The sequence below is a fragment of the Humulus lupulus genome, chromosome X, assembly GCF_963169125.1.
Source record: "Humulus lupulus chromosome X, drHumLupu1.1, whole genome shotgun sequence".
NCBI lineage: Eukaryota > Viridiplantae > Streptophyta > Magnoliopsida > Rosales > Cannabaceae > Humulus > Humulus lupulus.
Genome location: NC_084802.1, coordinates 55,226,327 through 55,253,704, shown reverse-complemented (window position 1 = coordinate 55,253,704; position 27,378 = coordinate 55,226,327).

The following is a 27,378-nucleotide window of genomic DNA, read 5'->3' as shown; positions in this document are numbered from 1 at the left end:
TTGGGGCTTCCCGAGGGCTCAGGATTGGTCCTGAGGTTAATTTTTCGACTTGGGGTTTGGTGGTGATTCTGATCTATGGTTGTGACTAGGTGTGCACTAGGGCTCAAGAGGGATCGTGCTCAAGGATCGAAGTGAACGAAGCTAGCGAATTTAACGGTAAGAAAAATGCACTCGGTTATGTGTTTGTGATGGGACTAAGTGCTCTCGATATCTGTACAATGTCCTAGATGGTATTATGCCATGGGACATGTGATAAATGGCCTAAGGGTGCCGTATACAATATTTGCGCACAGGGTGCGGCTTGGCCACTGGTAGCCGAGGACAGCTTAATATTCACTGAGCTCGGTTTAAGCGGGCCGGAATCAGTGGGATAAACAGAGGGTGCGGGCTAAGGGCGTTTACCCTAGTTATCATATGTGGATTGTTTATTGATATGAATTGATATACTTGGTATGATGAATACTTGATTGTCATGAATGCTTAAACTGACTAAGTACATGTTTAAGCGATATGAGATATTTGACTGTCTGTTGATTGATTATACTCTGTTGTTGTGTTTTCTTGATGGACCTTGGCTCACGAGTGCTACATGGTGCAGGTAAAGGCAAAGGCAAGTTGTACCAATTCTGAGATGGAGATCTGCATGGCTGAATGTACATAGCCAGCTGTTTGGCCGCCATGGCCGAGGAGTGGATCAGGACAAGGAATACCTAACAGTTTATTTTGCCTTAGAATGGCTAATTACTGTATTAAAATCTTGAATCTTTGTAAATGGTTCTAATCTTATTATTTTTGGGATCTCGTGTAAACAGAAAATGTTATTTATAAGAAATGCGGCTTTTGAGACTACAATCTTTTAATCCTAGTTCCACTATAGTTTCAGCAACACGTTTTTAATTAAATGACTTGATTCGCAAGTCTATCACCTTTATAAACACACAGTGTAATGGTCTTAGCTATCCAGGGTGTTACAACTTGGTATTAGAGCGTCGTAGGTTTATGGGTTCCTGAAGACTGGCTAGACATGTACATTCACCGCAAAAGACAAGCTCGACTCAGGGGTTGGTAATTGTGTACACATGATTATGTGCTTAAATGATTTGAATGAGATATGACTATTGACATCTGTTTGATTAATAAGGAGCATGAGATACTGATAGGGCCCGGCCCTTGATTATTGCATGATAATATTGAGGCATGCTTATCAGCACTGCTATGCATGTGAATGAATATTTGGATAAATTGCTATAGCTTGATTGCTTGTGAATGATTGGAGTTCTAGTGATGGATCATGAAAGGATTATTACCTTGTCATCATAGTCTGGTTGCCGAGTCATTGATTGTAGATTGACTTGGATAATTATGCGTCCAAGAAAATCTACACGACTAGCTGGAGGGTCTGGGACTAGAGATGATGACCAGGGCCAGACCCTTCTGCCAGTCCCTGAGAACTGGAAGCATCTTATGGTAGACATGCAGGCTCGGCTATAGAGCCAAGATGAACAGATCCAAATTCTGCGTCAGCAGGCTCCATTAGGGAGTGTTTCCCCCATTGTGCCACCTGCAGTGGTACCTGTTGTACAGCCAGTTGAGGTTGGGAACAAGTGGGAACCATTGTATGAGCGGTTCAGGAAACAACAGCCCCCAATCTTTGAGGGAGGACCTAATCCACTGAAGGCTGAATAGTGGATAAATATGATCACTACCATCTTGGACTTTATGAGGGTAGAGGGACATGACAGAGTGGCTTGTGCCATATGTATGCTAAGAGAGGATGCCCAAATCTGGTGGGAGGTGGCATCACAGACCAGGGATGTTACTACTTTGAGTTGGGAAGGATTCAAGGACCTATTCAGTCAGAAGTGCTATAATGTTCCCATCAGGGCAGTGAAAGTAATTGAGTTCGTGGGGTTGGTTTAGGGCGGTATGACAGTTATAGAATACGCCCTGAAGTTTGATAGACTTGCAACATTTGCACCAAATCTTGTGCCTACAGATGCAGCTAGGCAGGACAGGTTTATTAGAGGGCTTAATGCTATGATTGCCCAAGATGTGAGGATTACAACAGTTCCTGGAGGGACAACTTATGCCCAGGCTGTAGAGAAGGCTCTTATCGCTGAGGAAGCGGAAAATAAGATATGGAGAGAGAGTGCAATGACGCGGGAGGGCCACAGGGCGGTGCCTCCATATTCTGGTTCTAGTAGGGGCGGAGGCCCCAATGATTTGAAGAGGAAGACTCCTGATGTTTCAATTGCTCCTAGTCCTGATAGGAGAGGTCGGGGTACTCAGGGTGTCCGTTAGGGAGGCGGTGATACATGGAGGACTTATCTTGAGTGCACAAGGTGCAGAAGACGCCATCTGGGCGATTGTCAGGCTAAGGCCTGTTATGTGTGTGGGGTGGGGTGGTGTGACACCTCAAGAAAGATTGCCCGACTGTGAATAAGGGAGATGCGGAGAAGGTGGATAGCTTGACTCCAGATCGAGTGTTCACCCTGATGCAGGCGGAGGCTGAGGCTAGTCCCTCGGTAGTGATAGGTCAGCTTTCTAGTGCTAGCTCCCCTTTTATTGTATTAATTGACTCTGGTGCCACACATTCATTTGTTTCTAGTAAGGTGATTGATAGACTGTCTAGACCTAGTGAGTATTGTGTTTCAGGGTTTGGGACTATTTTTCCTACAAGGGAACTGGTAGTGTCTAGGAGGTGGATTAGAGCACTGCTGGTGATAGTTGATGATAGGGAGTTATCAGTAGACTTGATTGAGTTGAGTATGGAAGACTTTGATATGATTCTAGGTATGGATTGGCTGGTTAGATATGGAACTACCATTGACTGCAGGAAGAAGATGATGACTTTTGAGCCAGAGGGCGAGGATCCCTTTGTTTTTGTGGTGCATGGACCCCGCGTACCCAGGATATCAGCGTTGAGAGCCAGAGACTTGTTATAGGGTGGGTGCATAGGCTTTCTGCCTAGTATGGTGGATACCACCAGAGTTTCACCAGTAGGACCGGAGGAGACCAGATTAGTTTGCAAGTTCTTGGATGTGTTTCTTGAGGATTTTCTTGGATTTCCGCCATGTAGAGAGATTCAGTTTGTCATTGAGTTGGCACCGGGGACAGAGCCAGTGTCAAGGGCACCATATAGGATGGCACCGATAGAACTGAAAGAATTGAAGATATAATTGCAGAAGCTTCTGGATTTGGGATTCATCAGGCCTAGTTACTCGCAGTGGGGTGCTCCAGTTTTATTTGTGAAGAAGAAAGATGGGACTTTGAGAAGGTGCATAGACTACAGAGAACTGAACAAGTTGACTATCAAGAATAAGTATCCCCTACCAAGGATTGATGACTTGTTCGATCAGCTACAGGGTAAGACAGTGTTCTCGAAGATTGATCTTCGATCTGGTTATCACCAACTGAGGATCAAGGATGAGGATATACCGAAGACGACCTTCCGAATGCGGTACGGGCACTATGAGTTTCTGGTCATGTCGTTTGGTTTGACCAATGCCGCAGTAACCTTTATGGATCTAATGAACAGGGTGTTCAAAGACTTTCTGAATCAGTTCGTCATTGTCTTCATCGACGACATCTTGGTGTATTCCAGTTCAGAGGCAGAGCACGAGCTTCATCTTCGACATGTTCTTCAGAGGTTGAGGGAGCACCATTTGTACGCCAAGTTTAAGAAATGTAAATTTTGGTTACCAGAAGTGACATTCCTTGGACATATTGTGGGGGCAGATGGGATTAAGGTGGATCCATCTAAGGTAGAGGCAGTTAGGGATTGGCCGAGGCCAAGGAACGCCTCGGAGGTGCAGAATTTTCTTGGTTTGGCGGGGTATTACAGACGGTTTGTAGAGGGCTTCTCGAAGATAGCGGCACCGATGAAAAAACTGACATAGAAGAATTTGAAGTTTATCTGGTCGGACAAGTGTGAAGACAGTTTTCAAGAGCTGAAGCGACGACTTATTTCTGCGCTTGTGTTGAGTCTTCCTTCGGGGGAAGGGAAGTTTGTGGTCTATTGTGATGCATCGAGAAGTGGTTTAGGCTGTGTATTTATGCAAAATGAGAAGGTTATAGCTTATGCATCACGACAGCTGAAGGAGTATGAACAGCGGTATCCTACCCATGATTTGGAGCTAGCAGCAGTGGTATTCGCACTGAAGATTTGGCGACACTACTTGTATGGGGAGAAGTACGAGGTGTACACTGACCATAAGAGTGAAGTATTTCTTTACACAAAAGGACCTGAACATGAGACAAAGGTGTTGGCTGGAGTTGGTGAAGGACTATGATTGTGATATTCTTTACCATCCCGGGAAAGCCAATGTAGTGGCAAATGCATTAAGCCGGAGAGGCCCAGGTCAGTTGTAAAGTTCCACCCAGATCTCAAGAAAGTTAGCTGATGAGATGGTCAGAGCAGGGATAGAATTGGTAGTAGGCCGGTTGGCCAATATTACTCTGCAGTCGACCCTGCTAAAGCGGATCAGAGTAGGACAGTTGGAAAACGCTCAGTTACAGGGGATTAGAGATAATGTCTTAGCGGGAGTAGCTAAGGACTATTCTATTTCTGAGGTTGGCTTACTTCAGTATTAGGGGCAGATTTGTGTTCCAACTGATGAGGGGATTAGACGGGAGATATTAGACGAGTCTCATACGACACCGTACTCACTTCATCTGGGTACCACGAAGATGTACCAGGATCTACGGATGTTATATTGGTGGCCCGAGATGAAGAAGGATGTAGTGGAGTACGTAGCCCGATGCTTAACCTGTCAGCAGGTGAAAGCTGAGCATCAGCAACCAGCAGGGTTGCTTCAACCTTTGGGTATTCCCGAGTGGAAGTGGGAGGATATTACGATGGACTTCGTGGGCAGTTTGCCCAGGACGGTGGGACTTCATGACTCAGTGTGGGTGATAGTGGACAGATACACCAAGTCAGCCCATTTTCTTCCAGTGAAGTCAGCATATACTGTCGATCAGTATGTTGAGTTGTATGTGAGGGAGATTGTACGTCTCCATGGGGTTCCTAAGTCTATAGTGTCAGACTGGGATCCTATCTTTACTTCCAAGTTTTGGAGTGGTTTGCAGAAGGCTATGGGGACTCAGTTGAAGTTCAGCACAGCCTTTCATCCTCAAACTGACGGACAGTCTGATAGGATGATTCAGGTATTGGAAAATATGCTCAGAGCGTGTGTGATCGAATTTGAAGGGTCATGGAGTAAGTATCTTCAGTTGATTGAATTTTCGTATAACAATAGTTACCAATATACGATTGGAGTGGCTCCCTACGAGATGTTATATGGGAGGAAGTGTAGATCACCCATTCACTGGGATGAGACGGGTGAGAGGAAGTATTTGGGGCCAGATATGGTTCAGAGGACAAGTGAAGCTATAGAGAAGATTCGAGCTAGGATGCTCGCCTCGCAGAGCAGACAGAAAAACTACGCTAATCCTAAGCGTAGGGACGTGGAGTTCCAGATTGGGGACCACGTGTTTCTTCGAGTTTCACCATTGCGAGGGGTGAGGAGATTTGGAAAGAAGGGCAAGCTAAGCCCTAGGTTCATTGGACCTTTTGAGATCATGGAAAGGATCAGTCAGGTGGCTTACAGGTTAGCCTTGCCACCATCATTGTCTGGAGTCCATGACGTATTCCATGTTTCTATGCTCCGGAAGTATGTCTCAGATGTGACTCATGTGTTGAGGTATGAAGACATAGAGTTACAAACAGATTTTCCTTATGAAGAGCAACCGGTTCAGATCTTGGATCGAAAAGATAAAGTATTACGGAATAAGACGATTCCTCTTGTTATAGTATTGTGGAGGAATAGTAGGGTCGAGGAGGCGACTTGGGAGCTTGAGATGGTGATGCGGGATCAATATCCTGAGTTATTCAGGTAAATTTCGAGGACGAAATTCTCACTAGGAGGGGATAGTTGTAACGACCCAAATTTACTAATAAGGCTTAAGGGCCTTGATTAGTGTGTCGGGAGGGCATAATTGGAATATATGTGATTTAATGATTAAAAGTATGTTATATGATTATTTGAATATCTGAGATGCGTGACTATGTATATTAGTATGCTTGTAGGCCCTGATTAGGTTAGAAGGGCATAATCGTAATTTTGGCCCGTTGAGGGCATAATTGTGTATATATGAGGTAAATTTTTGAGACCACATTATTATGTGGACATATTTGTGATCTCTTATTCGAGACGATCCTAGTGAGCGGTTTAGCGAAAAAGTCACAGCGGGGATTTATACCCGGCTCGGGGCGAGCTTGGGGTATTTCTTGGAATTTGGAGAGTATATTGGGGTCTATTTTGATATTGGAGAATATAGTTGGTGTTTGGTTAGGCGTCGGGAAGTAAGCAGTAAATATTAGAGGCACTCGAGGAATTAGCGGGAAATTGGGTAAAATGACCAAAATGCCCCTAGGTGGATTAAAAGATTTAGAAATAAAGGGGAGGGAAAATGGGTCATTTGGTTTATAAGGGATAAGTATTATTAGGCTTTATACTTAGTGGAATTTGTAGAAGGGGCTGGAATTCTGAAGAAAAGAAAAAGAAAGAAAAAGAAGGAAAGAAATGGAATTGGAAGCCTACTCTTTTCTCTCTCTCGGTTCAAGTTTTCTTCACCATCTCTTGAGGACCTTTGGGCAGAAACTTAGGGAGAATCAGAGCAGAAGCTTGATGTTAAGGTCTTTGATCTGGCTGGAAGAATTGGCAGGGATTTAGCAAGAACAAACCATCCACTTGAGGTAAGATTTTGAGGTTAACACTCATTTTTTGGTATTGGTTTTGAGTTGGTTTTCTAAGCAAAGTTCTGTGGGAATCCTAGGGAGTTGAGGCTGAGGATTTGAGGAGGAGAAGTTCAAGCTTGTGAGGAGGACAACCTAGGCTAAACTCATCCAGCAAAGGTAAGGGATTCTAGTTTGAACTTTGTGGTTTCAGTGGCTGTTTTGCTGAGTTTTTGAACTCTAGGTTCAGCTATGGTGAAATCTTAGATTAAGGGTGCATGTGCTTAAGTTTTGTATGGTTGGGATACTTGGGATGAGTTATACATGTTAGTAAGCTTGATTGAAGTTTGGAGAAGTTTTGGTAAGGTTTGGCTCGGGGAAAAACGAAGGAGGGAAAAACAGCATTTGTTGTTTTGTGACTAGCGCTACAGTGCTAGCCTTTGGGCGCTGTATCGCTAGGCCATATACCCTGGGATGATTCTGGGCTCTATTTGTAGCGCTGTAGCACCCTCCTTAGAGCGTTGTAGCGCTACCCTGTTTCCAGAAAGGTGTTTTTGAGTTATTTTCATGGGTTTTTGCCCAGAGGTTCGGGGTTCGATTCCACCACCCCGTTTGGTGGAATTGGGGCTTTCCGAGGGCTCGGGATTGGTCCTGAGGTTAGGTTTTGGACTTAAGTTTTGGTGGTGATTCTGATCTATGGTTGTGACTAGGTGTGTGCTAGGGCTCAAGAGGGATCGTGCTCAAGGATCAAAGTGAACGAAGCTAGCGAATTTAACGGTAAGAAAACTACACCCGGTTATGTGTTTGTGATGGGACTAAGTGCTCCTGATATCTGTAAAATGTCATAGATGGTATTATGCCATGGGCCATGTTATAAAAGGCCTAAGGGTGTCGTATACAATATTTGCGCACAGGGCACGGCTTGGTCACTGGTAGCCGAGGACAACTTAATATTCACTGAGCTCGGTTTAAGAGGGCCGGAGTCAGTGGGATAAACAGAGGGTGCGGCCTAAGGGCGTTAACCCTAGTTATCATATGTGGATTAATTATTGATATGAATTGATATACTTGGTATGATGAATACTTGATTGTCATGAATGCTTAAACTGACAAAGTACATGTTTAAGCAATATGAGATATTTGACTGTCTGTTGATTGATTATGCTCTGTTGTTGTGTTTTCTTGTTGGCCCTTGGCTCACGGGTGCTACGTGGTGTAGGTAAAGGCAAAGGAAAGTTGTACCAATCCTGAGATGGAGAGCTGCGGGGCTGAATGTACATAGCCAGCTGTTCGGCCGCCATGGCCGAGGAGTGGATCAGGACAGGGAATACCTAACAATTTATTTTGCCTTAGAATGGCTTATTACTGTATTAAAATCTTGAATCTTTGTAAATGGTTCTAATCTTATTATTTTTGGGATCCCTTGTAAACAGAAATTGTTATTTATAAGAAATGCAGCTTTTGAGATTAAAATCTTTTAACCCTAGCTCCACTATAGTTTCAGTAACACGTTTTTAATTAAATGACTTGATTCGCAAGTCTAGCACCTTTATAAACACACAGTGTAACGGTCTTGGCTATCCAGGACATTAAAGTAAAAAGAAACTTAACTGGAACACTCCCCCGAGCTTATGCTCGTTGACCATGTAATCCCCTATCTTCAGAGGAGGCTGGGGGAGTCCCTTCCCTATACGTGGTTGATAACCTCCCTATACGTGGGTGATAGCCTCGACAGGTCTCTATAGTCATTGGTACCGTATTGAACGACGACCGCATCCCAGAGTTCATTTGAACTATACATAGTCTAGAATTTTCCTAACCAACTATCGAACCTATGAACCCTCTCATCTACCCAAGAACATACATGGAAGTTATCCCTGGAATCCGGGAATAGGATCAGGGTATCAGGCTTATGCTTTAGCAGAGAAGGGGACCACATAGCCGAGCTGAGAATGATTTTACCTCCACCACTCGAGCTTAAGGCCTCGTCGTTTGTTTCATTTCCCGAGCACGGGCGTTCAAGACGATGAGCCACTGCGGAGCGGTCCCATGAGCACATTGACCTCTGTCTTGGAGGTAGCTTCTCAGTGGGAAGAGGCGCATGCTCCTACTCAAGGTATTTACGGTAAGCCCATCGTCTGTCGACTGGTCCTGCTCCAAGAAGCCGCAGGCTCGAAGTTTATCTTCGTGAAGAAGATAAGACAGGAAGCGCCTACCATATGGCAACTGGAGCAAAGCTTTTTTGTGCTCCACCATTGAGTCTGAGGGTGTGGGACGATGATAATTGGCTAAAGAATTGGATACATGTCATTAGTTCGAGCCTAATCATTAATCGAGCGAAAAAATAAATAAGTATGTGTACTTACGAATTCATCGAAACAAATAGAACTTTGAGGGAGCAAGGTCATCCATCCAGAAGAAGGCTAGCTTGAAGTTGGGAGGATGATTCGGAATGTCCTTGAAGATATTCTTCTCCTTTGGGTAGCTCGATAGATAGTAGAAGCCATCTCCTCCCCGAGCTCGGGAGGCGTTGCTTTTCAAGCAAAAGAGATAGAGAATATCTCTTGGTGAAGGTCCTTCCCACTTTAGCTCATTTTATACCGACCTGAGGGCGGATAAAACCCTGTAGGAGTTGGTCTGAAGTAGGAAGGGCATGAGCCCGACAAAGTCCAGAAAATCCTTAGAAAAGGATTTCAGGGGAGGAAGAGCCACTACCTTCATATGCTCGCGATTCCAGGCTGCGAGCTTAATCTTATTATCGGGTCGGCCGTCACCCGGGGCGTAGTAGCTCTGCTCATTCGAAGTTGCAGCTCAACACATCAGTGTGCCAGATAGTCTTAAGCTGTGGCGAGCTAGGATGTCAGAAATTTGACCCGTTGAAGTAACTGAGCTCCAATAATGCTCGGCCTCGAAGAATTCCTCCTTCGAGGTAGGAATGGAAGCAACTTACGAGGTAGAAGGGCGGTTTGAAGAGTCTTCCATCAGAGAAAAGGAAAGTACACCAGGCTTGAAGCCAACAGTGACTTTGAGTTTGGGATCGAGAAGGATAGGTCTGAGTTCGAGGTCAGGATCTGGGAAAATCGTGACCTGAAGTTTCCTCCTTTTTCTTTCTTCGACCTCGTCGATCTGACGTCGAAAATGGGCTCAGATATCTTCTTGTTCGCACCTCACTTTGTGCTTGCGTATCAGTCGCTAGTTCCGAGTGAAAGGAGATTCTGGACTGGGAGTTGATTGAGAATAAGGGATTGCGAGCACTGACCCCCACCGATTCTCAGAATTCTGCGACATCTAGCAAGAAAGAAAAGGGTGAGGGACAGGCTTACAAGAAATCAGAGTATGATTTTTGGTGATTCGAGCTAGAAGGCTCGAGATCACGGAGTAAGCTCGATCGAGACCGGGGTCTCGAAAGGACAGGACGAATTCAAGGAATAACCCTAAACTATTCTATAGTTCGAGCTTCGAGCGTGTATCTGACGCGAGAGTGGGAAAGTGTGGGTTCATTTTAAGAATCCTGGATTTTCAGGGGAAAAGTTCATGGTTACCCAAAAAGGTGATAATTTTGGGATTTGTGCAATTTAAAACCCTAATTCAGAACCCCATTTCTTGGTCTACACGATACATTACCTGTAGTCTAAAAAAAACCTACATTTGCATTTTTTGCACTAAATTTGGGTTTGAGAACCGGGATTTCAAAAATTTGTGTAATATTAGATACACAACTTTGCAAAAGCTAGAAACCAGTAAACACATTCCTAGTATATACATTAACATAGCAGAAAAATACGTAAAAGTACGTAAATAACAGAGCAAGGTGAAGAATGGGAACTTACAAACAAATTTCTGCGTGTACAAAGAAATCGTCGACTGGAGTGTTGGTAACAGGGAGTACCTCACCGAATCGAATATATTGAAGGTAGATTGTTTTCATGGCTTGGAAAACATGCAAAGTTGAAAGAAATCTTTTAAGTTCTGGTTTTTTCTCTCCGAAAATTAAAAACGTGAAAGTAAAATGTGGAAGACGATATGGGCGTATTTATAGGCCCCAGCGAATGTTAAGGGTCGAACTGATCTGGACCATTGGTCGAATTCATATATAATCGAATGGTTAGGTGCAAATGTGGCGATGGCGGCCAAAAGTTGGCAGGCGAATAGACATGGGTGTGGTGAAAAGGTACTTGAGTACTCTGATTGAGCAACCCATGGTTGACGCGTGCCCACACTCGAGTATATTAAGTGGCTCAGTTTTCGATAGAAGCAGTTCAAAAGTTTCCTTCTCATAGGATTCGAACAGATACTTTTGAGGGGGCAAAATGTTACACCTAGATTTCGAGAATGGGAATTTTTGATCTCGAAACTCAGGCTCGTAAGGTGTAAGCTCGAGATAAGCACAATCGTCATTTGATCAGTAAATCAGAGATAGTCTCGCTAAGCAGTAAGTGACAACGTGGGATTGGTAAGCTCGGGAACTACATAGTCTCGGAGGTGGTCCGAGGTCATAAGTTAGGCTCGCAACTCATAATGGCAATGGTTCAACACTTGTATAAACTTCTTGATTTATTTCCTGCCCTCGAACAAGACGGTTTACGCTCGAACAAGACGGTTTCGTCAACATTACTTGTTGGGAGCATAGGCGAACCAAGGTGATGAGCTCGTAATAGGCAAATGGTCTCGAAGGTGTGTGAATCTAGCATCCAAGCTCGTCAGATGTGTTTGAACGTGTTTATTGTTGAAAAATCCCAATGTTTAAGGGATTGTATGTAATTTGTTATTAAATCCCAAATATCATGGGATACTACCGCATACGTGATAACTGTATGCATTTAATGGCATTATTTTTATTGATTTGTGGAATAACTTCCCGAAATCTGTGGGAAGAAATTCAGTAAACCACTCTATAAACAGTGGGCCAATTCATTTTTAATGGGAGGGAGAGAAATTGATATTGGGAAAACTCTGTACAAGTACTTCAAGAAAGCTATCAGAGAACTCCTAGAATTTAATAGCACAGACTTGTGGATTAGGAAAAATTTAACTGTTGAACCACGTAAAAAATTGTGTCCATAGTATTTATTTCCTCTGGTATATTTTGTTTAATTGCTCTTCTTTTCTAAGTTGACAAATAATGCGTCAACAGAGTTCTCCTATAACAATAGTTAACAATCCACTATTGGGATGGCTCCCTATGAGATGTTTTATGGGCACAAGTATAGGTATCCCTTGCACTGGGATGAAATTAGGAAGAAGTGGATATTAGGCCCCGAGGCTGTTAGGGAAGCCAATGAGGTGATTGAGAAAATTTTCCAAGAGGGACATCGAGTTTTAAGTAGGTGAGTTTGTGTTTTTGAGTCTCTCTCCAATGAAAGGAGTTATGCATTTTGGAAAGAAAGGGAAATTGAGCCTGAGATATATATGTCCATTTGAGATTTTGGACAGAGTTGGAAAGGCTGCATACTGTTTAGCACTGCCCCCAGCACCCACGGAAACACATAACCTCTTTCACATCTCGATGTTGCGTAAATACGTATCAAATCCCTCCCATGTCTTGAGTTATGAGCCGTTACAGCTGAAGCAAGACCTGAGTTGCGATGTGCAGCCTAAGCGTATCATTGAAGAGAGAATCAAGGAACTAAGGCTCAATAAGATTTCATTAGTTAAGGTCATGTGGAGGAATAGTATGGAGAGAGAGGCAACATGGGAGCTGGAGGAAGACATGAGAAAAAGATACCTCGAGTTATTTGGTAAGAAAGAATTTCGAGACAAATTTCCTTTTTAGGAGGGTATATTGTAGCGCACCAATTTTTCTTTTTATTTATTTGTATTATTTTAATTGTTGTTTGTTAAGTATTATAATTTTATTTTAATTATTTGAATTGGTTCGTAGTAATAATGTGAATTGAATTCTTAATTGTTTTATTTTGTAAAATTTACTTGTGAGTCTTGTTTGTGGTCAAGAAGGTGCATGCTTAGTAGAGGTAGACTTGAGCACTTGTGTGTGGGCATGTGCAAGGTGAACATGCATTAGTTTTCCATGCATATTATTTTTCCCTATTTTTTTCTTATTTAAAGGAAAGGAAACTATAATAAGGGAAGACTCTAGAATACTTGTGTTCACACAAGTGAAAAAAAATGGAAGCCAAGAGGGAAGAGGGGGAGAGTGGCATGAGCTATAGAGAGGGTTAGAGTGGGAAATTTTTTCTAAGTTATTTATTTATAATTTCCTTGATGGAAATTAGAGGGAAGTAAATATTGAGATAAGGATGGGAGAGGTAGCACTTAGTGCCTTGAGTTATTTTAAGAAGGTGAAGATTGAGTTGTGAGGGTGTGAGTTGGCCTTGGTGGCCGAGTATTGAAGAGAGAGAGAGGAGCTAAGGGGGTTGGTCAATTAGGGGAGAGGGGTTTCCTCTTTTGTGTTTCTATTGCTTGAATTTGGGACAAAGAATCAAGGGAGATGATAGGGGGCATGAATTAGAGATTTCCTCATAGGGCTAGGCTTTGAGAGATAAAAGAAAAGAGAGAAACTATCTTGCTCATTTGGAGTGCTAGCCGACTGCATATAGAGGAAGAGAGAGAAAGAGAGAGAGAGAGAGATAGAAAGAGGGGGTGAGGCTAGAGAAAGAAAAAGAAGAAAGAAGAAGAGAAAGACATGGGTTTCAAAATCCCTAAGGGTTTTTTCAAAGAAGGTGGCTATAGTTTTGAATCTTTGATTCTAGCAAGGAGGTAATGAAACCTCTATTCTTATTATTGTCTTTATTGTTACCATAAGCTATTTGGATATCATCTTGGTTTAGTGTTTTATTGGTTGAATGGTTATATCTTTCTTTGTTTATGTTTTGGGTTTTGTTGTTAATACATGATATTAAGATGTGGAGATATATGATTTTGATGAGCTTGTGTTGATGGTGGTTTTGGCCAAGGAAAGTGTAGGAGTTCTAGGATTTTTTTTTATATAAAGTGACTATGTTGAATACATTCTTTAAGATTTGTGATATTTATGTTGAATCTGAATAATCATGTCTATGGTTTGCGTGAATGGTTATATTTTTTTATATTAAAGCATGATGAGTTTGAATGTTAAACCTTGTTATTTGATTCTATGTATATTCGGCTATGGCATGATTTAGTCTTAGGGTTTCTTTATTATATTGTGAGCATGAAAGATTTGTGGAAATATTGTTATAATAGGAGCATGTTAGGGTTTCATGAAAATGTCTAAGAGTTTTGATTTGTATTGTTTTGAAAGAATAATATTGGGTTGTTGTTGTTTCAATGAATCTTGATGCCTTGTTAATTAAAATGCAAATTTCAAATTAAAAACATGCTATTATGTGTCTCAATCGAGGTGTAATACTTGGAGTTTACGTTCCTAAAATGATTTAGTTGTTTAATTGCATGCCAGTGGTAATAAAAATGCAAAATTTAATGTTAGAAACATGCACATATTGTTCGGCCTAGGGTATTCTAAAAAGGTTGTGAGTTGTGTCTTTGGTTTCTTGATTTTATTCTTAAACTTTGAGTTATGAGCATGATGTTAATTGAGATATTTCATGTTATTAGGTTGTATAGAATTTGACCATGAACATGCATTGTGATTTAGGCTTGTCATGAATTGTGTTAGTCTTACATGTTTAAAGTGTGTTCTTGAGTTTGTTCAAGTATAGAAACATGTTAAATTGATTGGTTAAAAAAAATGTTAAAAATGAATGATGGGTATATATTGAATGTTTATGGCTTGCTTATTTTATTTTATAAATTATGACAATTTGTAAATAAATTAAGAAAGAAAGCAAACTATGTCTTAAAATCCATATTTTAAAACAAAGACTGTTATATTATTTATAATATAATTTTTAGATTAAATATTGTGATAAAGTGTGTCACATATTGTAACATAATATATATGAGAGTTACATTTATTGGATAGTGTAATTTCCAAATGTGTAACATATTTGGGGTTACAAAAACAGTTACAAATTTCTAACTCTCAAATATTATACAATAATGTGTAGATTTGATGTTACACATTTTGATTTGAATTTGTCAAAGTCATAAGTGATATGGCTATTGGAGACATGATTTGAACCCCCATAATGTGTTTGGAGGTTACAAAGTCATGTGGGAAGAGTATAGAACCGTTTGGAAACTTGCACAAAATAAAGTGCTGAAACTGAGTTCTAGTCGCGACCACAAGTGTTCCTAGCCGCGGCCTGGGGAATAGAGGCTCACGGCCGCGGCCAGGAATAGCTCTAGCCGCAGCCAGTGAGGCTGACAATGTAATGTCCTCCTAATCCAGGACCATTACATTGTGTAATTTAAATTGTGTCAGACTTTCTAGCCAAATCATTTGGTTTAATATGTGTAACTAAGGCCAATGTCAAGGGTTAGGGTTAAAAATGTGGGTCAAAAGAACCGTTGACTTTTATTTAAAAAGTTTCGTACAGACACGGGATCCCAAAATATTATAAGAAAACTTTTAAAAAGGTATAAATACATCAAAAGTTACATTCAGCCGACCTAAGCGGCAAAAACAGGACTACAACCCTACTTCCTCTGAGACACTCTCGGTCATGGTGGTCAAGCAGCCGCATATGTACACGCCGCCATTGAAGATCTCCAACTCATGGCTGGTCAAGCTTTCCTTTCCCCTTACCTGCACCACAAAGCACACGTGATCCAAGGCCCTGCAAGTAAACTCAACATGTACATAAATAGATAATATAAACCTCCAGATACCCATCTAACATGGCCAGCAATATCAACCTATAGTTACCATCATTTAGTTACAAACAAGTGGTCATTGGACCAACTTGGGGTCGCTGCCCTAAACAGTTGGCTTTAGAGCCAACTTCGGAGCCTATGCCCAATCTACGAGACCATAGAGTCACCTGGGGCCCTCGCCCTTAGCTCTGCATTACTAGCCATAGATCTAGCCCAACACCTTGGTTTACCATCGACCTTAGAGTCGACCAACATAATAGTACATTGCTGGTTTAGGCCTAAGCCTTTCGACTAGCGCGCAGCGCGCTATTGTCGTCCTTGACTAATAAGTCAAGCCCTAATCCAAGATTACAAGCCTCATTACAGAAACAGATATGGATAGGCATATCCCAACAGAATATGCACATATGCATGTTAATCACATAACACCATTGAATAATCATTCTCACAATTCTAATCATACCTATTTAACAAGGCATCATGCCCTAACCACGGAATTCACACAATAGTCATAAAGAACTTAAGCAGATATCAACCAACATGTGAAGCAAAAGCTTAAATATAAATGTCCTCGGGGCCCAATCCCTAGTCAAGATAATTGATAACAGTCGGGCCAAGCCCTAATATCATATAGCACGTTTGGGTGCAGTTTTCTTACCTCAGGTCTGAGTAAGCGTAAATAAGAACGACCCTCGAGCACGATCCTTATTCTGAGCCCCTAGCGATATCCTAGTAACAACCATAATATAGGATTCCATCAATAATGAGCAAATAAAGGCTTCCTGACTGAGTCCTAGTCTCAAGAGCCTCGAGTTCCACTAAACGGGGTAGTGGATTCGATCCCAGGCCCTAAGGAAAAAGTTCCCATTCTAAAAAAACTTCCCAAGGCCAAAAAGCCTAGGTGGGCTGCGACCTGGCCCTGAGGGTCCCAGCGCGCCCCTCCTAACAGAGTGTAACGACCCAAATTCGCTAATAAGGCTTAAGGGCCTTGATTAGTGTGCCTGGAGGGCATAATGGGAATTATGTGTGACTTTAATGAGTAAATGCATGATTATGATTTAAAGCATGTTATATGACTATTTGAATATTCGAGATGCATGACTATGTGTATTAGTATGCATGTAGGCCCTGATTAGGTTAGAAGAGCGTAATCGTAATTTTGGCCATTATGGGCATAACTGTAGTGATATATGTGATAATTGTTGAGACCACATTATTATGTGGATATATCTGTGATTTGTAACTTGAGACGATCCTAGTGAGCAAAGTAGCGAAAAAGTCATGGCGGGGATTTATACCCGGCTCAGGGTGAGCCTGGGGGTATAAATGGGAATTTAGTGAGTATATTGGAGTCTATTTTGACATCGAGGAATATTATTGGTGATTAATTAGGTATTGGGAAGCAAGCAGGGAAATATTAGAGACACTCGAGGAATTAGCGGGAATTGGGTAAAATGACTAGAATGCCCTTAAGTGGATTAAAGGGTTAGAAATAAAAGGGAGGGAATTAAGGTCATTTGGATTTTTTAAGATGGGTATTACTAAGGCTTTATGTTAGTGGAAGTTGTAGAAAAATATAGAAGTCTGAGGAAAGAAAGAAAAGAAGGAAAAGAAAGAAAAGAGAAAGGGGAGGAAAACAGAGCTGGTTTTCTCTAGGGTCGGTTTGTGGTTCTCTCACCACTTTTCTTGGGTTTTCTTGGAGCAAAGCTCATAGGAGAGCTGGGTTAGGCTGAGCATCAAGGATCCTAAGCTAGGCTTGGAGAATTGGCAGAGGTTTAGTAAGAACACCCTAACACTTGAGGTAAGGCTTTGAAGTTTCTTCAGTTGCTGGTTTTGGTTTTTGAACTATGTGTATGAGCTGAGTTTGATGGGAACTTTAGGGAATTCAGGCCAAAGGGTGAGGAAGAGAAAGCTAAGGAGGTGTAGAGGTTGTCTTGAAATTGAATGCCCATTAAAGGTATGAAATTCTAAGCTTTTAACTTTGATGTTTAACTAGTTTCTGCTGGGTTTTGATGTCTAGAAGTGGCTATGGTGAATTTTGAGATAAGGGATGCATGTGCTTGAGTTCTGGGTATTTGGGGTGCTTGGGATGAGTGGAGTGTGTTGATGAGGTTTTTTTTGAGTTTGGTGAAGGTTTGGAGAAGTTTTGGTTGAGTTTGGTTCGAGGAAATCGCAGGAGGGAAAATCTGGAAGTTGCCTATCTGTGACTAGCACTACAGCGCTAGCCTTTGGGCATTGTTGCGCTAGGCCAAGCTTCCTGGGGGATTTTGCTTCTGTTTGTAGCGCTGTAGCGCCCTCCCAAGAGCGCTGTAGCGCTACCCTATCTTCAAAAAGGGATTTTAGGGTTATTTGCAAGGGTTTTTTACCAAGGGTTTGGGGTTTGGTTCCACCACCTTGTTTGGTGGAACTAGGACTTCCCGGGGGCTTGGGATTGGTCCCAAGGCTAGGTTTTGGACTTGAGGTTTGGTGATGACTTTGACCTATGATTGTGTTTAGGTGAGCGCTAGGGCTCGAGAGGGATCGTGCTCAAGGCGTAAAGTGATCAAGGCTTGCGAATTAAAAGGTAACAAAACTGCACCCGGTTATATGTTTGTGATGGGACTAAGTGCTCCCGATATTTGTATTATGTCAATGATGGTATCATGCCATGGGACATGTGATAGCGGCCTAAGGGTGCCGTAACCAATATTTGCTCACAGGGCGCAGTTTGGCCACTGGTAGCCGAGGACAGCTTTATATTCACTGAGCTCGGTTTAAGTGGGCCAGAGTCAGTGGGGTAACAGAGGGACGGCCTGAGGGCGCTAGCCCTAGTTATCATTTGTGAACTGATATATGATATGAGTTGATATGTTTAGTATGTGGAATACTTGATTATACTGAATGCTTATATGGTTGAGAATATGTGATGCAATAAGAGATATTGATTTGTCTGTTGTTTGCTTATGCTCTGTTGTTGTGTTTTCTTGATGGGCCTTGGCTCACGGGTGCTACGTGGTGCAGGTAAAGGAAAAGGCAAGCTGGACCACTCCTGAGATGGAGAGCTGCGGGGTTGAATGTACATAGCCAGTTGCTCGATCGCCATGGTCGAGGAGTGGATCAGGACAAGGATTGCCTAACTGTCTATTTTGCCTTAATATGGCTTGATATTGTATTTAAACCTTATGTCTTTTGTAAATGGTCTTTAATCTTAATATTTTTGGGATCTCGTGTAAACAGGAAACGTTTCTTTATGAAAATGTGACTTTTGAGACCAAAACATTTTAACCCTAGTTCCTTTATAGTTTCAATAACACGTTTTTTAATTAAACGTCTTGATTAGCAAGTCTAGCACTTTATAAACACACAGTGTAACGGTCTTGACTATCCAGGGCGTTACACAGAGAGACTCCTTCCCTCTGTCAAGGGGCCAGGCCGCGACTTGCCCTAGAGAGTCGCAGCGTGCCCCCAGACATAGGCCATCCAAAGGCCCTGGGTTCAAGCTGAGTAGCGGCCCCACAAGAACAAGGTTGCGACTTTGCCCCTAGAACCCAGATTTTCTTCCACTTTCAGTAGCCAAATTCAATCCAAACTAACCCAAATTCACCCCTAAACCATAATTCAATTACCACAATAGTTCTAACATCTTCCCAGCAACAAAACCCAACAAAATCCAGCCTTAAAACTCATCCAAAACACTAGGCCAATTCTCAAACTCAAAGGTTCATGAACACTTCAAAATAGCCAAGTACAACACAGAATCTTAATGTCGAAATCATAGTCTAGAGTTTACCTCAATTGAAGATTAATTCCACAAGCTGCAACAGAGCTAACTCCCCAAGTTTAGGCTTCAATTCTTGTGTTTCTAGCCCAAATTCCTCCTTAGTTCTTCAATGGTTAACTAGAGGATGCTTAGAGAAGAAGAGAGTGAGGTGAGAAAGAAAGATCGGTTTGGGAGAAGTGTTTTGTGTTTCTGTATTTAGTTTCCTAAGCTTAAGTGACTTAAGTCAATCCCGAGGCTCGGGGTACAAAAACGTCCCCGAGGGCAAAATGGTCAAATTCCCCAATATTCCCTCCTAAACTCACTAACTTCAAATTTATCTCCAATTACTCATTTCCATAACCTGATAACCCAATTAAATGTCTAATAGCCAAAATACCCCTTGACTCACCCCGAGTTAGGTATTGGATCCCGTTGTGACTTTCTCGCTAACTTGCTCCCTAGGATTGTCTCGTGCTGAGTAACCCAAATTAACCCACATAATAATGTGGTCTCTCACATATATCACATATATGCACATAGATATATAATTATGCCTGCAACGGGCCAAATTATAAGAATTGCCCTTCTAATAAGAAGTAGGCCCACATGCATATTTAATATTTCTAAACATGCTCAACTAACTATATAATCATATAATCCACATAATTACAATTAAATACAAAAATTAAGCACATAATTCCATATATTGCTACCTGGCCCCCTAATCAAGGCCCTAAGCCTTATTACGTAATTTTGGGACGTTACATGCCAAAGTCATTTTTCCATTTCCACTTTGAACGGTTCTAACAACTCATGTAACTCCCAAAACTCTTTTTTAATTCCATAAACATCCAAGTAAACATTGGTAACAGCCATAGGGGTTGGTAGAATTTAAAATTCAAAGGGTGTCTCAAAATTATATAAATAGGAGCCTATTGGTCACTTGCAAGACATACCATTTTCTATCTACTAGAGCACTTGGCTAGAAAATCACCTAGAGGCTTGATTATTCCATAGAGCTATTTCCATTTGTGAGAGTTCCCTTAGTGCTTGAGATAGGGGAAATAAGCTTTTGGACAAAGGTTGTAAATCTTGTTCAAGTTGGTGATCCCCAATGCTCTTCACTTTGATTATGTGAGTGAGAGTTTTGTTTATTGTTCTTGTTCTTCCTTTTCTACTATTGCTTTTCCATCTCCTTCTCTTATTTTCTATATACACCTTTTTTTGTATCATTTGTTTTAAAGTTGTAATATTTTCTACATCTTTCTTCTACTACTTCTAGTTTATTTGTATCATTTTGTTATAGAGTTGTATTTTCTATTACTATGATCTTCTACTTTTTTTCTATATTTACATGTATCTTTTGCAATAGAGTTATAACTTATTTAATCAATCACTTTGTCTATTGTACTATTTTGCTTAGATTTGTAATAGTCTTACATTTTCCATTGAGGCATATTATATATCTCTAACATTCAAAATTTTACCCCATGTTTGTTTCAATGGAAGGTGAGACTATCAAAATCATGAACCAAGACCTAGTGAGGTTGGATAGGTTTGATGAATCCAATTTCACTAGGAGGCAAGACAAGGTGAGATTCCTCTTGACCACTCTCAAGTTCGCCTAAATCCTAGAGTCCACCCTTGAACCTCTCTCGGTGCCATCCGACAAAGACACTCCCGAAGTGGTGGAGAAAAGAAGGAAGAGAGAGGAGGACAATCTTTTTTATAGGAGTTAATCCTCAACGCCCTATCCGATAGGCTCTATGACCTCTATACCAAGACAAATTTGGAAAAGGAGATTTGGGATGGACTTAAGACAAAATTCAAGGCGAAGGAGGAAGGTACCAAAAAGTTTTTGATTTCTCAATACATTGATTTCAAATTTTTTGGTGATAAACCTGTTCTTCCTGAAATTTATGAGCTTCAAATAATTTTTAACAAATTGAAAGTATTGAAGGTTGAGCTTCCCAATGCCTTTCAAGTTGGTGCAATAGTGGAAAAATTATCACCAACTTGGATGAGCTATAGGAAAAGAATCCTTCATAAAAATGAGGATTATTCTTTGGAGGAAATCCAAAAACATATTCGAATCAAGCAAAAATCGATTTGTAGAGATAAACTTATGGAGGGGTCTAATATAGAGACTTCCAAAGAAAATGCGGTGCACAACCAAAACATCCCAAAAATAAAGGGAAAGGCAAGAAGGGTAATGAGAGATATTTGGATCCAAAAACCAACTCAAACATATTTAAGGGCGAGAAAGTTCATTGCTTTGTGTGTGGGGAAAATGGTCAATGTGCTAGAGAGTGTAGACATAGAAAAAACCAACAAGGACCTAAGGTGAATGCAACTCCAGAGGAGAATATAGTTGCTACCCATTGTGAGGTGAATGCAGTCCAAGGTAAGATGAAAGGGTGGTGGTATGACACATGTGCCACCGTCTATGTCACCTATGACAAGTCATTGTTCAAGACCTTTGAAGAGTCAAAGGGCAACCATGAGATTTAAATGGGAAATGGGGGCAAATCCAAGGTACTTGGCAAAGGTATCATTGAAGTATTTTTCACCTCCAAAAAGAAAGTCACATTAGTGAATGTGCTTTATGTTCCCGAAATGAGTAGATATTTGGTAAATGGAGATTTGCTTGGCAAGCCCGGCATTAAGGCTGTTTTTTAGTCCGGTAAACTTATTCTTACCAAGTCCAATGTATTTTTGGGAAAGGGGTACTCTTGTGAGGGTATGGTTAAATTGTGCACCAATGATGTAACTTTCAATGTTATCAATAAAAATGTTAATTCTTCTTATATTGTTGAGTATGATTCTTTATATTTATGGCATCTTAGACTATCTCATATAGGTTTTTCAACAATGAAAAGAGTAGTAAAATGTTGTATGATTGCATGCAACATTAAAAACTATAGAAAATGTGAAACATGTGTAAAACCAAAAATGATAAAGAAACAACTTCCTAGTGTAAAAAGATCATCTAATTTACTTGATTTAATCCATAGTGATCTTTGTGAATTAAATGGTGTTTTAACTAGAGGTGGTAAAAGGTATTTTCTTGCTTTTATAGATGATTTTAGTAGATATACATATGTGTTTCTTTTAAAGCATAGAGATGAGACTTTTGATGCTTTTAAAGTTTATAAATTAGAAGTTGAAAATCAACTAAATAAAAAGATTAAGGTGCCAAGAAGTGATAGAGAAGGTGAGTACTTCTCAAATGAATTCAATGCATTTTGTGAAGAAAATTGCATAATTCATGAGTGCACCGCACCTTATACACCACAACACAATGGTGTTTCCGAAAGGAAAAATAGGACTTATCAAGAGATGATAAATTCTATGTTGGTGTTTTCTAAGTTAAACTTCAACTTATGGGGTGAAGCATTGTTACACGGCTTGTCACATTCTTAATCGAATACTGATGAAGAAAAATGAGATATCTCCATATGAGTTATGGAATGGGAGAAAACCCAATATAACAAAAATGAGATATCTTCAAAGTGTGGGGGTGTCTTGCATATTGCAAGAAAAACAAATTTAATATAACAAAGTTAGGTTAAAGAGCCATAAAGTATGCTTTTGTTGGTTATGCCAACAATAGTAAAGCTTATAGGCTATTAGGCCTAGAGTCTAATGTTGTGATAGAATCTAAGGAAGTTGAATTCTTTAAGAACATGTTATGTGACAACAATTCTCAAGCTTCAAACTCTCTGAAGGAGAAATTGTTATATGAGAACAATTCTCAAACATCTTCTTCCAAAAATAATTCACAAGAGGAGAATTCTCAAAGGAATGTAGAGCAACCCAATGAACTTAGAAGAAGTCAAAGGGTTAGAAACGAGAAAAGTTTAGGATTGGATGAGATAGATTCTCAACGAATTTCATTCTACATGGTAGAAGGAGATAGAGAAGAAGTAATTAGGAAAATTCCAATTGTACTTCTCGTTGAGGATGATCATAAGACTTATAGAGAAGTCATGCAATCTAGAGATAGTGCATTTTGGAAAGAAGTCATCAATGATGAGATGGATTCCATTCTTTCCAACAACACTTGGGAATCGGTAGACCTCCCACCGGGGTCTAAGCCAATTGGGTCTCGATGGGTATTTAGGAGAGAATACCACACTAACGGCACCATCCAAACCTTTAAATCTAGATTAGTAGCTAAAGGGTTTAGTCAAAAGGAGGGTATTGATTATTTTGATACCTATCCGCCTGTTGCAAGAACAACTTCTATAAGAATTTTGTTCATTTTGGCTTCTATACACAACTTATATGTTCATCAAATGGATGTCAAGATGTCATTTCTTAATGGTGGCCTCAATGAGGAGGTCTATATGGAACAACCCGAAGGGTTTGTCCTACCAAAGTATGAACATAAAGTGTGTAGACTTGTAAAATCCTTATAAGGATTGAAAGAAGCTCCAAAGTATTGGCATGAGAAATTCTATCAAGCCATCATGTCGAATGGGTTTAGACATAACAATGGAGACAAGTGTTTGTATTCCAAAACTTGTGATCATTGTTTATCTATATGTGGATGATATGCTTATCTTAAGTGATATCATGAAAGGGATAGTAGAAATGAAGAGGTTTCTATCATCAACCTACAAGATGAAAGATCTTGGAGAAGTTGATACCATACTTGGTAACAAAGTGAAGAAAAATAGTGGGGGTTCTACGTTGGGGCAAGCCCACTATATTGAGAAATTATTGAACAAATTTAACCATCTCAAGGTTAAAGATGCCAATACTCCATTCGACCATAGTGTAAAACTAGAGAAGAATGAAGGAAGATCGGTTGCTCAATTGGAGTATGCGAGTGTTATAGGGAGTCTTATGTGCGTTGCTCAATGTACTATACCTAGTATAGCTTTTGTGATAAGTAAACTTAGTAGGTTTACAAATAATCCAAGTGTGGATCACTAGAAGGCTATTGGAAGAGTCCTAGGTTATCTTAAGAAAATTGAATGACTAGGCCTTCACTACTCCAAATTTCATTCAATCTTAGAAAGGTATACAGATGATGCAAGTTGGATATCCAATCTAGGGGACAACTTGTCCACCACTGGTTGGGTATTTACAGTTGGTGGGAGTGTAATTTCTTGGGGTTCCAAGAAACAAACATGTATATTTCACTCTACTATGGAAGCGGAGTTCATAGCTGTAGCTGCTACCGGCAAAGAGGTCGAATGGTTAAGGGATCCTTTGATGGAGATACCCCTAATCAAAGAGAATGTATCCACTATATTGATGCAATATGATAGCTAAGCAACATTTGATAGAGCATACAACAGAGTGTATAATGGGAAGTCTAGCACATTAGTGACCCGTGGAGTTGCGATGTGAGGTCCTATAAGCCCAAAGTACTTGTGGGAGCTGCTCGGGCCATAGTCCCTTGGCTTCATCTATTCGTTTCTTTAAACTTTCCTTTAGGGTCTTATTTATAGCCTCGACCTACCCATTTGCTTGCGGATACGCCACTAAAGAAAAACTATTGGTTATGCCGTACTTCTCACAAAAGCTCATAAAAAGACCACTATCGAACTGAGTTCTGTTGTGAGACACGATCTTCTTTGAGAGCCCAAAACGACATATGATGTTCTTAACGAAGAAATCCAGGACTCTCTTCAAGGTTATGGTCTTCAGAGGCTCGGTCTCGATCAACTTTGTAAAGTAATCGATGGCGACAACTGCATAGCAAACTCCTCTTTTTCTTGCTGGTAGTGAACCAATCAGGTCGATCCCCCATACTAGAAAAGTGTTTCCACTTATCACATTTTGTTTACATATGAGGTCGATTCCTTTTTGAGCGTAGGCCAAAAATATCCCTGCCTCAATATATTTAAAGCTAGATTCCCCCCCCCCCCCCCCCACGTGGTCTCCACAGAATTCTTCATGTATCTCGTGTAGGACAGTCTGTGCTTCCTCAGGCAGAACACACCGCAGGAGGGGTAGCGAATGCCCTCAATGGTATAGAATTCCCTCAACCATAACATACACTGGGACTTCATATAAAAAATTTCTTGCGTCCTTTCGGTCATTTGGTAGTTTACCAGTTGTGAGGTATTCCACTATAGGGGTTATCCAGGCTAGTTGTGTATCAATCACTTTGACCTCAATCGGTTATTCCGCTGTGCTTGGTTGTTATAAGAAATCCAATGGGACCAAGTTTAATGTATCTGCCTCTTTGGTGGTGACAAGTCGGGCTAAAGCACCAGCATTCAAATTCTGCTCGCAGGGTTCCTGCTCAATGGAGCAGAACTCAAACTCGGACAACTCATCTTTAACCTTAGCTATATAAGCTGCCATTTTGATACCTCAATCTTGATACTCCCCCAATATCTGATTAACCACGAGTTAAGAATCACTATAACATTGGATCGCCTTTGCTTTAAGTTCTTTTGCCACTCGTATTCTTGCCAATAGAGCTTCGTACTCTGCTTCATTGTTGGATGCTTCGAATACGAACCTCAGGGTTGTATGGAATCGAGGTCCCTTAGGTGAGATTAGAATCACCCTAACTCTGGATCCACTTTCGTTAGATGATCCATCAATGAAGAGTTTCCACAACTCTTGCACCGATTCCCTCATTAGCTCATCCTGAAAACTTGTGCATTCTGCCACAAAATCAGCAAGCACTTGACTCTTGATTGTTGTGTGTGGCTTATATAATATCTCGAATTGACTGAGTTCGATGGCCCACTTAATGAAACGTCCCAATGTTTCAAGTTTTTGCAAGACCTACCTTAAAGGTTGTTCGGTTCAGACGTGGATGGTGTAAGAGTGGAAATACGGCTTGAGTTTTCTCTAGGCCAAGATTAAGCAGAATGCGAGTTTTTATATTAATGGGTATATGGATTCAGCTCCCAGAAGCCTTTTATGTTGGTATTTGTTGACTGCATTTTTGGCCAATGACGTGAGAACGTCAAAAACGATGAAACCTTCAAGAGAAATAAAACGACACAGACGGGTTTGAAAATAAAGTAAATAACATACGCAATTTTTATAGTGGTTCAGCCCCAATATGTTGGTAATAGCCTAATCCACTTAGAGTTGTGATTATAGATCTGTACTCAAGATTAGATGAACTGAGCCAACTGAGTTTCTTCAGTACAGATTACAAGAATACAAGAATTCTTTCAGATGCAAGCACTTTCTCTCTCTAGAAAACTCAAACCCAAAATTTCCCAAAAGTCCTTTTCTGATCCCATAAGCCATGTATTTATAGGCTTAGGATCATACATTGATATCCCCTAGGATCGGGATATTTTATTATTCGTTTTATATTTAAATTACAAAAATATTTAAAATGTAACAGAACCCCTAATTCGTGGGAAGAACGAGAGATTCCCGCGTATGCCAAGACCAATTCTTGTTGAAGCCGTTTCTGGGAATCTTGACGTAGTCTGTTCTACCTGGTTGATGAATATCACCTTCTGGTCGGCCATACCTCTACTGACCAGTTACGCACTTGGCTGGTAGGACACGAATTCCTCTGGTCTAACATGGCACTCTGGTCTAGCATGCCATGTCTCTCATCTAACATGGCACTCTGGTCTAGCATGCCATGTCTCTCGTCTAACATGGCACTCTGGTCTAGCATTCCATATCTCTCGTCTAACATGGCACTCTGGTCTAGCATGCCATTTCTGGGCAGCAAAGTCATTACTGGGCAGCAATGTCATTCCTGGGCAGTAATGTCACTCCTAGGCAGTAATGTCACTACTGGTCGGACAAGGTCATGCCTGGTCAGTCATGACACTTTTCAAGCCAGTCAAAATTTTATCACAACTCTAAGGAGCCAATATATTTATTGACTATTAATGTGTCTTTTACTGACCTTGCACTGCCACTTGTCACCTCTATTGCCACGTCACTAATCTCCAATTTTTGGGGATAACAGTATTAAAAGAGCAAATCAGAGATACACAGCAGGGAATGGGCCCTTTTTAATAATTATTAATACCAGCCAAGATCATACACATATATATATTAAATCACATACAATCAGATTAAAGATTACCTCTTGTAGCCTATCAAGTGTCATTGAATCTTTTGTATAAAATCAACGATCTTCCTATCCAAGTTCTGAAGACTCACACCTTGATCTTCCAGACCAATCCTCAAACACACAAGGACGTGTGTGGGCACATAGGATTCAAAAGGTTGATGA